Source organism: Gavialis gangeticus, unplaced genomic scaffold (genome assembly GCF_001723915.1).
Source record: "Gavialis gangeticus isolate Ggan-Ray unplaced genomic scaffold, GavGan_comp1, whole genome shotgun sequence".
NCBI lineage: Eukaryota > Metazoa > Chordata > Crocodylia > Gavialidae > Gavialis > Gavialis gangeticus.
In genome coordinates this window covers 130,154,434-130,165,640 of record NW_017729032.1, presented here as the reverse complement: position 1 = coordinate 130,165,640, position 11,207 = coordinate 130,154,434, and positions in this window count along the sequence as shown.

Below are 11,207 nucleotides of genomic sequence, written 5' to 3'. Positions count from 1 at the left end.
TGACAGGGGTCCCCCCATGGTCCCCTCCCCCAGTCCCCCTCCCACGCCCCTAGTACGTACCAGTTCACAGTCAGCTGCAGCTCCCTGCTGCAGCCAACAGGGACTGTCCAAATCATCAAAGCTCTCTAAATCTTTCCCAAAGATTCAGAGAGCTTTGAATCGATTTGGATCTTTAAAGTGGTCCTCTGATTCCATTCAGATTCAGAGATTTGGCCACTGAATCGGGCCAAATCTCCTCCACATCGAATCCACCCATAGCTTCTCAAAGCCCTACTACATAGTTATATTTATGGTGTGACAATTACTTTCCATGTGTGGCTGGTCTAAATTTATTGTATGATTAACCAGTTAACTGTGTAATAATTACTTTGCACTTGTGGCCAGTCTTACTTTGCCCATGTGGCTGGTCTAAATTTATTGTATAATGAACCAGTTAATTGCATAATATAGTGTGTAGCAGGAGCCACCTACATTGGCCAATCAACATATCAAACCCTGTACTGAAAGTTTGGATTATAGAATAGACAAGAAGAACTTCACCTCATGATATAGAGGCTTTAGGGCTGTGCAGTCTTTCCAGTCCCAAGATCCCCACAATCTTTTTATTAGTGCAGCATTTCAATTTAGAGTTTTGCAATCTGCTTCCTATTTCCATTGCAGCATAGAATGCACATGTATATGTCACAGATGAGTGGCCTACAGCATATGCCATGAGGGTTCTCCAAGGAATACACACATCTGATTGAGAAACTGGCCACCTGGCACAACTGTTGCTCCACGTAAGTGCTACTGAAATAGCAGCTCTTTTGCAATGGTAAACAGTAGAAGGAGGTAGTGACTACATTTGAAACAAATCTGGGTTACTTAGAAGTGTCAGCTTTTTTTCCTAACAATAATATTCTGAGGAGGGCTAGAATGTAGGAACTTTCTGCACTTTGATTTCTAACTTTCTCCAATTAAAGAAAATGTTTCTGACAAATATTTTATAATGTAAACGGAATTTTCTAGGGCTGGTCACTGAACTGTAGCTGCTTTTTCTTTTAACTTGCCCACTAATGGTCTTTTCACGGTCTCTGAGGGCCTACCTTGTACGTTATAACTTCTCTGTTTCCTAACTCTTGATTTCCCTTGTAAAAATACCTCCAGGTCAAACTACTTGAAATAGTCATGTTTATAAGAAATACATTTTTCTTCACCAGCAAAATGCACATTTACGAATCAGCATTTTGCTACACAGATTTAATGGCACATAGACTGCTTCCAAAATATTAACTTTTTAGGTTTTAAAGTCCCATTTAACACAGGGTTGCCCTATTTCTACCAAACTTTCCTCTTCCACTTTCACAAGTTCCATTTACAATAGTATCTTGAAACTATGTAGTCCCATTCAAGAAACTCCATATAACTTTACAAAAATTAATACAAACCTAAGAAGCAGCATCTTACATAGCAGTGATGCTGAATTGCCACCTTCTGCAGATTTATTAAAATCTTAGACTACTTGGTGATTTTCTGGAAACATCAGCTGCTGTAACTGAAAATATAAACTCTCATTTTTTAGAGAAAGCATTTAAAACTTTGTAATAGCCTAAAAGCTTGGGGACCAGAAGACAAAGAAAATGAAGCCCAAATTTAAAAAAAAAGAATGAATTTCCAAGCTGTGTTTTTTGAACATTTAGCATTGGAAGCATTGTTCATAAAAGTACTCGTATCTCAGAGCGATACCTTCAGACATAAGGGAGTTGAGCAAATTGCCTAGGATCATGCCTGATTCAGTGGCACTGTATAAAATCCCAGAGTTCCAAGGTCATCAGTTCCTTCCTCTTCCTAATTGTCTCTTCTGATTCACACATTCAAAACAAACTATTTCTTTGCCACCTTGACAGGATGGGAGAGCAGAGCTAACTTGACCCATTACATTGCAATTTATCTCAGAAGTTGTCTGGAGGGAAAATACTGAAATATCCACAGAACAGCCTAAAGCAGGGGTATCAAACTCATCTGACCCCTCAGGCCAGGTGAGGATTCCTGGGTTGGTTTATGGGCCAGACAAGATCTGACCCCCAGGCAACTTCTGTGGCACCAGGTGCAGCCCATGTCCTACCTGCAGTACATGCCAGCCCTGGGTCTTGCTGTGCACATGACACGCTTAGCCAGTATGGAGCATGTAGGCTGGATCCGGTGCTACAGGAAGCACAGGAGGCTGGTACAAGGTACACTCTGCATGTGGTGCCCTTCTGGAACAGATTTCATAGATTTCATAGACATTAGGACTGGAAGGGACCTTGTAAGATCATCAGGTCTAGCCACCTGCCCAAGAGTTAGGAAGTTAGCTAGGGTCAAATGATCCCAGCAAGATAAGCATCCAAATGTTTCTTAAAAGTGTCCAGAGTAGGTACTTGCACCACCTCTGGGGGAGTCTGTTCCAGGCCTTGGGGGCTCAGATGGTAAAGTAGTTTTTCCTTATGTCCAGCCTAAAACAGTCTTGCAGAAGTTTGTGAACATTCAACCTTGTCATCCCTTGGGGTGCTCTGGTGAACAGGCATTCCCCCAGATCCTAATGCACACCCCTTAAGTACTTATAGGCTGTCACCAAGTCACCCCTGAGCCTATGCTTCTCCAGGCTGAAGAGTCCCATAGCTTGCAGCCTCTCTTCATAAGACCTGTTTTCTTGCTCTCTGATCATGCATGTCTCTCTCCTCTGGACTCTTTCAAGCTTCTCCACATCCTTCCTAAATCGTGAAGCCCAGAATTGGATGCAGTACTCCAGCTGTGGCCTCACCAAGGCCAAGTACAGTGGGAGGACAACATTCTGGGTATTGCTTAAGATGCATCAGTAGATGCAAGCCAGAGTTTTGTTTACTTTGCCAGCTGTGGTATCGCATTGGTGGCTCATGTTCATCTAATGTTCATCATGACCCCCAGGTCTCTTTTGGTCATGATCTGGCTGGCCTGAAGCTGCAGGCCTTGCCCTTGACACAGAAATCATGCTGTGGCCACCACCAACCTCCACTGCTGCCAAGCCCTGGCTCTGGCCAGGCCGCAGTCCTATGCCTCGCGCCACTCTGTAGGTGCAGAAATCTGGGGAGGCACGTGCCCTCCCCACCACCCCTCACCAGGGCCTCACCAGTGTATGCAGCATTCACACGTATGCTCCACCTCCCAAACTTTTTCTAGCACTAGGAATTTCACAGACATTCTTAGCACTAGAAATGAACTCCTGTCCATGGACACAGGCTAAGTTTCCACTAAATTCCCTAGGCCTCTAAAAAACCTGCCCTGGATGGGTTCAAAACACCAAGCTGAGGCACCGAACTCTCCTCCTGCGTTGTATAGGGAGCAAGCTGCCAATCACAGAGCTACAAACCCCAAAGGCAGAAAATGATACTTAAAAGCAAACTTTACTGTTGTGATGCCTGAGTGACTACTGTTGGGGAAACAAATTTAAAAATGTTGGCCAGAGCATATTCAATTTCTAACTGGATTAATTTTATTATTACTTTAGCACCCCAAAGCCACAGTCAGAGCCCAGTACTCTATTGTCCCCAGTGCTGTACAAGCACAAAACAAAAGGACTTTTCTGGCCCTAAAGAGCTTCTGTCTCCAACTAAAAGAGTAGCATGCTGGCAGCACTCCTACCCTAAAGGCCCCAACTCCTGCCTGCTTGTTTCTCCTACAACCATATATCTGCTTGCCAACATTTTCAAAAGTGGATTATTAAAGTAAAGCTCCTATATCCTTATAAGTGGCACAATTTTCCAAAGCCTCGGCATCTAGCAGCTCCCAAGAGGGATTTGCATACATTTGAGCTTTTGAAAAAATTGGCCTTTAATATCTACAAGACCACAGCATTACAACTTCATTTCAAGAATTCTCTCTTTGCAGCTGTCTTGAAAATGGTTTCTCAGCCACAGTAAAATCACTCTGAACAATAAATCCATCACTAAAATGAGTCCCATGGTAAGCTGAAGGCCTGAGAGGTCTGGAGATCATTACACAGTCCTGACCAACATTACCCATTGTAATGAATGGAAGACATGCCAGGCATGTTGAAATTACATTAGTAAGACAGATCTGGGGGAAGGCAAGAACTCGCCAATCAGCTTTTTCAAAAAGCACGTGCACATGGCTGATGCTTGATGTGCATGTCCAAACAATCTATGGGCAACACAGGTATTTGTGCAAGCCAGTTTAACGATATGCTAAAAATAGATGTATGCTGCATAGGTGCTGGGTACAGGAGAAGCTCTAAAGCAGCCTCAGGCTAAGTGAGTTTTCTGCTGGGTTTTTCACAGAGCCTGAGGGAGCATGGTATGTTACTCTAGCACTGGCAGTTAGTCATGACTTCACCTTCCGCTGTCATGGAACCCTGACCCATTTGTGGAACTCAGTTTCAGGGCAGAGAGAGAGTTGTGCCAACCTTCCTCACATAGGATGGCTGCATGGAAGAAGAGTTAGTTTGTGACTACACTTCAGCTAGGGACAGATATTCAAAAAGCCTAAGCCTGAATTGATTAAATCTTTGCAGGTTAGTCTGACCTGGCTAGGCTAAACCAGTTTGCAAGTATACAGACATTCCCTCTGGAATGAGAAAATGGAGACAAATGCCTGCAGTGGCTCAGGCTAGAAGCCAAGGGGTGCTAGAGCAGCCCTCCATTCCCTTCTAGAGTGCTGAGCTGAGCAGGGCATGGCCAGGCCCTGCCAGGATGCTCTGATTAGAAAGGGGTTCCCCCCTCACTGCTCCTGAACAGCAAGGGAGCCACAGGGAGTTCATAACACAGCATTTAGCACCCCATCAAGAAAACAAAAGCCTCTATCATTAGTTCAAGCTCTTCTTAAACAACTTTTTCCAGCTACCTGTTGATTAGTTCCAAAAGCCCCTAAGCAGACACTGTCTGCCTTTGTCCTGTCTGCCTTACACAGACACCTCTCAGCATTAGCTAGCATACTATATGCTGGCTATGGTCTGTGATGTGGGAGTTGGGAAATCCCTGCTTAAGCAGGAAGTGGCGAGTGGGGTGGGGAAGGGTGGAAGCCAGGCAGACCCTGCTTTGTCTGCAGTCTCTGCCAGAGCTCCAGCTAGGGAGCAGAGGGGCAGGGGCAGTCCTGCTCTGGAGCAGACAGCACAGTCCAGGGCTGCAAAGCATCTGGAATGCTGGGAGACTCTGGTGCAAGTTAAACCAGGAAGGGGTCTGAGATAGACATTGCATAAACTGGTTTGACCCAAATCAGTTAAGTCTGATACTATATTCAACCAAGTTTATCTCAAACCAGTTTCAGTCATTTTCAAACTTGTTTATGTACACTGAACCTCTGTTCTGTTACAGGGTTAAACCAGTTTATGATTACTTAAACTGGTTTATGTGTAATGTCTGTCCCTAGCCTTCTGGTCTAATCATCTGGTCCTGGTGTCTCTATTGTACTTCACTTAAAGCCAATATTCTGCAAAATTCATACATGAACTAGAAATAAACCTTTATTATTGTTCTTGACTGTCCTGTGCAAGTGCATTGCTGAAGGTAAAAAACTTCTCCAGTCCCATCAACATCTCTGTGAGCTATTTCCTGGATGAATGCCCAAGAGGAAGAAGGAGGAGAGGGAGGGAGAAGCAAAAGCCTGAACACTAAACAGACATGGAGCTTGTAGCTTGTTGTGTTCTTGCACTCATTTTCCCCTTTCTTCTCTGTGGTTGCTTCTTGTTGGGGAACAGGCTAGTCCAGAATTAATTGTTGTTATTGTGTTAAATGATCTGAATGAAAGAGGCTTCCTCTAATTGAATTGTGAGAGATTAAACACTACTGCTTTCAATCTCCCTTACCCAACAATAGAATCAAGGTCTTAACAGTGTGTTCAGAGTACACAAAAAGCCACTACAAAATCCAGCTTATCTAGAAAAATACATCCAATCAATGAGATATAATTGGTGCTCATGACTCAGAATAATTGCCTACATTGCACTGGAACTGCAGCAATGGATAGATTTTATTAGAGAGAGGGCCAGAGCTGTTAGCATGTGTGTTTTGTGTTTTCATGTTTTAAGCCATTATGAAACACCTAAACAAAACTAAATTATCCTCATAGCCGTTCAGATACTGCTACATGTAGTCCAAACAACAGTCCTCCTTTAAAAAGCATAAGATGAAACAAGTAACAAAACTTTGTCTGACTAAGTTTGTAGAACTGCTTCTACCATAAGGATACTGTATATATTTTGCTAATGTATCGCTGAATCCTGCATTCTGTGGTGCCAAAGGTTTGGGGAACTCAGCCACCCACCCCAGGCAGGTGAAGTGGGTGGAAGGCAGCTGGAAGCTGGAGCTGAAGCCCTGAACACTGGGGCAGGAGCTGTCCGGCTAAAGATTCTTCCCAGCCTGGAGCAGTGCAACAGGAGCAGGAGCTGCCAATGGAAGCAAAGTGAGCTGAACAGCAGCCACGCCAGGAGCAGCCTTACCAAAAGCTGCTTGCACTGGCTGCAGCTGGGCCAGCAGGCACAGGCTAGAATGTGGTCTGAGCTGCCCGGCATGGGGCTCAGCCCATGCAGAGCATCACAGGAGCAGCTGCGGACTGCACCACCTGAGAGAGCTCTGCTGCATGATTCCCCTGCCCCCTTCTTCTCTCCCCTTCCCCTGGCCAGCTCCTGGGACCTAGAGCCCAGGCAGCCCCTGCCCCCACACATGCGCACGTGCCCCCCCTCCACACACCTCTGCCAAAGGGCAGTGATCCCAGCCTCATCCGCCCATCTCACTCCTGAACACTGCTCCCCACCTGCCTGCAACCCCATCCCACATAGGAAGTTTTGGTGAGTTGTTGTGGTGAGGAGGGGGACAGGAAGGGAGAAGGGGGCTGACCCAGCCCATGCCAACTGATCAAAATTCCCTACGTGGCCTCTGGGCCTAAATGCCCAAAATAGGGAAAAGGATACAAGAAATGCAATGGGGGATTAGTCTACTCTGAATGAGCCACCAGGGTATACACAGCATAGGCAAAGAGGACAATAACAAAACCAAGAACTCCTATGAATTCTTTATAGGAGTAACAACATAATTTCAGCAGAAACATGAATGTACCATCAACCTGAAAGCAAATGAGAGATTTAGTATTTTAAAATTTAACACCAGTGCACAAACCAATGGGTACATTACACTGCAGCCACATCAGCTGCCTGGGCTGGCCTGTTATCAGTAACTAAGGTACAAAGTTCAAAGTTAGCACTGCTATCTCTCTCTTTCAGTCTATAACTACACTGTAGATATATTCAATATATTGCCAAACGATGCAACAGTAAAATGAAGAGCCAAAAGGAATGGAAGGCTAACAGGTAGAGCAAAGATTAAAATGGTGGGCTTACTGTGCTAAAGGGACACGTAAGCTAGATATATGAGTAAATAAATTACAAAAAATACAATTTGTAGTAGTGCCAGGAAAGGCTGCAACAATTTGATGTCACCAGAAGTATGTATTCATTGGAGGAGGAAAAAAATAAACAATTGAGGAAAAACCTGATGCTAGGATCATGGAATATCTGAATACACTGTTGAAAAATGTGAACGTCTCACAAATCATGCCCCGGTTCCTGTACTCGCTCACTCGCTCGCTTGCTTGTTCACTTGCTCACTCACCCTCTCTCTGCTCTAAAACAGTTGTCCATCTCACTGCTTTCTTAGGCACTCCCTTCAAGTACGGAAAGCTTTCCTAGCTGCATATTAAAAACATATGAGGGAGATTAAAAACAACAAAAAGAAGTTCTGTAAGTCTGGGTCTGAATTAATTCAAGTCAGCAGGGCTTGATGAACTTCATCCCAGGATATTGAAGGAACTGGCAGAGGAAATCTTAGAGCCATTAACAACGATCTTCATAAAGTCATGAAAGAGAGGCGAGATACCAGAGGACTGGAAAAGGGCCAGTGAAGTACCCTTTTTAAAAAAGGCAAAAAGAAGAAGCTAGGTAACTATAGCCCAGTTAGCCTCACCTCAATACCCGGCAAGTTACTGGAGCATATCCTGAGGAAAGCTATTTGCAAACATCTTGAGGAGGAAAAGTTGATCAGAGGCACCCTGCATGCATTTACTAAGAACAAATTGTGTCAAACAAACTTGATCTCCTTCTTTGACAAAGTAACTACTTGGGTAGAAAGGAATGCTGTGGGTATAGTGTTTCTGGACTTCAGCACAGCTTTTGACAAGGTTCCTGTCTCATAACCAAATTGGAGAAACATAGTCTGGACAAAACTACTATAAGATGGATAGAAAACTGGCTCAATAGCCACAAGCAAAGGGCAGTTAGATGTGCAAAGGGTAGTGTATGCATGTCAGAATGGCAGGATGTTTTGAGTGAAGTCCCACAGAGATCCATCCTGGGCCCACTGCTGTTCAGAGTGTTTATTAATGATTTGGTTGCTGGCACAGAAAGCTTCTTGAGCAAATTTGCAGATTACTTGAAACTAGGAAGGACTGTGAACACATTGGAGGATGGAAGGGCAATTCAAAAGGATCTCAACACTTGGAGAACTGGGCTGATGTTAACAGGATGAAGTTTAATGCTGACAAATGCCAGGTGCTACACCTCAGGGAGAATAATCACAAATACAAATACAAAATGGGTAGCATCAGACTGTATGGCATCACTCATGGGCCAAGTCTGCAGTGAAACCAGATCATCAATGGTGGGGTCCCCCCGCAGCCAGTTGCCAAACAGGAGGTGGGTCCCCTAGCGGCTGATCACCAAGCCAGTGACAAAACCAGCTGGTGCTTCCAAAGGATGCAAGGCTTCTCTCAGGCCACGTGCACCCCCTACGCATTGTCAATGGCAGCACTACAGGGAAGGATCTGGGAATCTTGGTAGATCACAGACTCACTATGAGTCTGCTCTGTGATGCAGCTTACAAAAGGCAAATGTGGTTTTGAGATGCATTAATAGATGCACGGATTAGACCTCATCCAAAGTATTGTGTGCAGTTTTGGGCACCTCATTTCAAAATAGACATGGAAGAGTTAGAGAGGATTCAGAAGCAGGCAACAAATATGATTAAGGGCTTGGAAAACAAGTGATACAAGGAAAGGCTGAAGGATCACCTGAAGGGCTGTGTAAGGACCAGGCCCCAGGGCACCTGTGATGTGCCCTGGTGTCCAAATGGCACGTGCCTAGCTTTGGTTCTAAGATATCCTACCTTTTATTTTTTTCCTGCCATACCTTGGTGCAATTGATTGGGTTTTTAAAGGGAAGATGCTAAAGGTCCTAGAGCTAGCCCCAGCTCTGCCATCTGCCATCTGCCAGTGAATCTCTTCTCTGAATCCTGCTAGCCTCAATTCCTGTCTTCATGCAAGATGCCCTCCCTCTTGGCCCATATGTTCCCCCAGGGCACCTATTGCCTTATGGGCTAATTACATGGGTCTGACAACCCCTTACACCATGCCCATGCCTTGTAGATGTTGCCTGTCCAATCAGTCTCCCTTGTTGGGGCTTTGGCCCACTCAGCCTCTGCCCTGTTTCTCTTACTGGGCCACCTGGCTCAGATCCACTGTGTTGGACCCAGCTTCTGGGCTCCAGCCCTAGTCTTGCTCTATCTAGCTCTAGCTTATCCCTTCTCAGGCTTCAGGCCCCTGGCCCTGCCTCCACCCCTCTCAGGCACTGGGCCCCTGGCCCCTGTCTCTACTCCCTCTATGGGCTCACAGCCTTCTTGGGTTCTGGACCCTCTGGCCCCAGGCTCTGCCCCTCTCTGGACTCACTGCCCTTTCAGGGTCCAGGCTCTGCCCTTCTCTAGGCTCTGGGAACTCTGACTACACCTTGAGGCTGCCCCTAGTAGGGCTCAAAGTGATCACATGCCCCTAGGGCACTAATGGGACCCCTCATAGGTTCTTCAACAATCCACCAATGAAACGCACACAAAGCACATAAGCCCTCTGGTTCTAACAAAACTCCCAACCAACCCACTGTCTGCCCATCTGCTTGTCTTGGATCCTATCCACACTACACCAAGCATTCAGTGTTTTACTGGTACATTGGCAGGCAATCCAGCAGTCAGCAGAGTCTCCAACTGCAGCTTTCCAAGGCAGGAGCTCCTCACTGTGTGACTAGCAGGGTCAGATTACCTGCTTGCTCTCAGGCACAGGCTTTGAAAGCTCTGCCCTATCTGTTCATGTGACTCTATGGGGACTCACAAGAGTTTCTCCTCTGCCTGATGACCTGCCTGCTCTCCCTACTGGAACTGAGGTTATTGGTCTGCAGCCCCTTGTTTCTGTTCAGGGCTGACTCCCTGACTGCCCTTGCTGCATTTTACAGCTCTATCCCAGTTGAGTTACTTTCCCTTAGTCATCTTCTCCCTCTGCCTTGCATCCTGGGATGCCTGCTGGCAGCTATTTCCATGGCAGCTCATTTGTTTCCTAACTGCCAGTCCTCTCTGAGCCAGCTCAGCTTAGCCCTTTTCCTTAAAGTAACAAGAGCCTTTCGACCTCCTGTTAGAGGCTACCAAAAAGAAAAAAGACAACAGCTTTTTTTCTCTTGCTGCAGAGAGTGAGATGCAAACCAGTGGCTTGAAGTTGCAGCACATTAAGTTTACACTGGGTTTCAGGAATAACTTATACATCGTTAGAACAGTGGAATAAACTGCTTAGGGAAGCTGTGGACTCTCCATCACTGGAGGTGTTCAAGAAGAGGGTGGACAACTACTTTATTGCACTCCTGAATGGTGAGTCTACTGTGATACCACCACTGAGTCTATCCCCCAGCACCGTGAAGGGGGATCTCTTGTAAACCCCACTATCCTACAAGTCTGGCAGGCAATCAAGGAAACCAAGAACAACAAGGCTGATGGATCAGATGGCATACCTGCTGAAATCGACAAGGCTGATAGTGAGGAACTGGTACTGAGATTCCACAAATTTATTCTTCAAATTTGGAACGATGAAGAATTTGACAACCTGAGAAATGTCAACGTTGTGACTATCTTCAAGAAAGAAAATAAGGTTCTGTGTGGGAACTATCATGGTAATCCTCACCCACATCTCCTGAACCATCTTCTACCTCTTGCTAAGGAAGTCCTGTCAAAATCTCAGTGTGGTTTCTGACCATCCCATGGGGCTATTGACATGATCTTTGGTGCCTTCCAGATCCAAGAAAAGATTTGGGAACAACATCAAGTTCTGCAAATGGCCTTCATTGACCTTATTGGGTGCATGCACATGAGTTCACACGTGCCTCTTGCCCCACC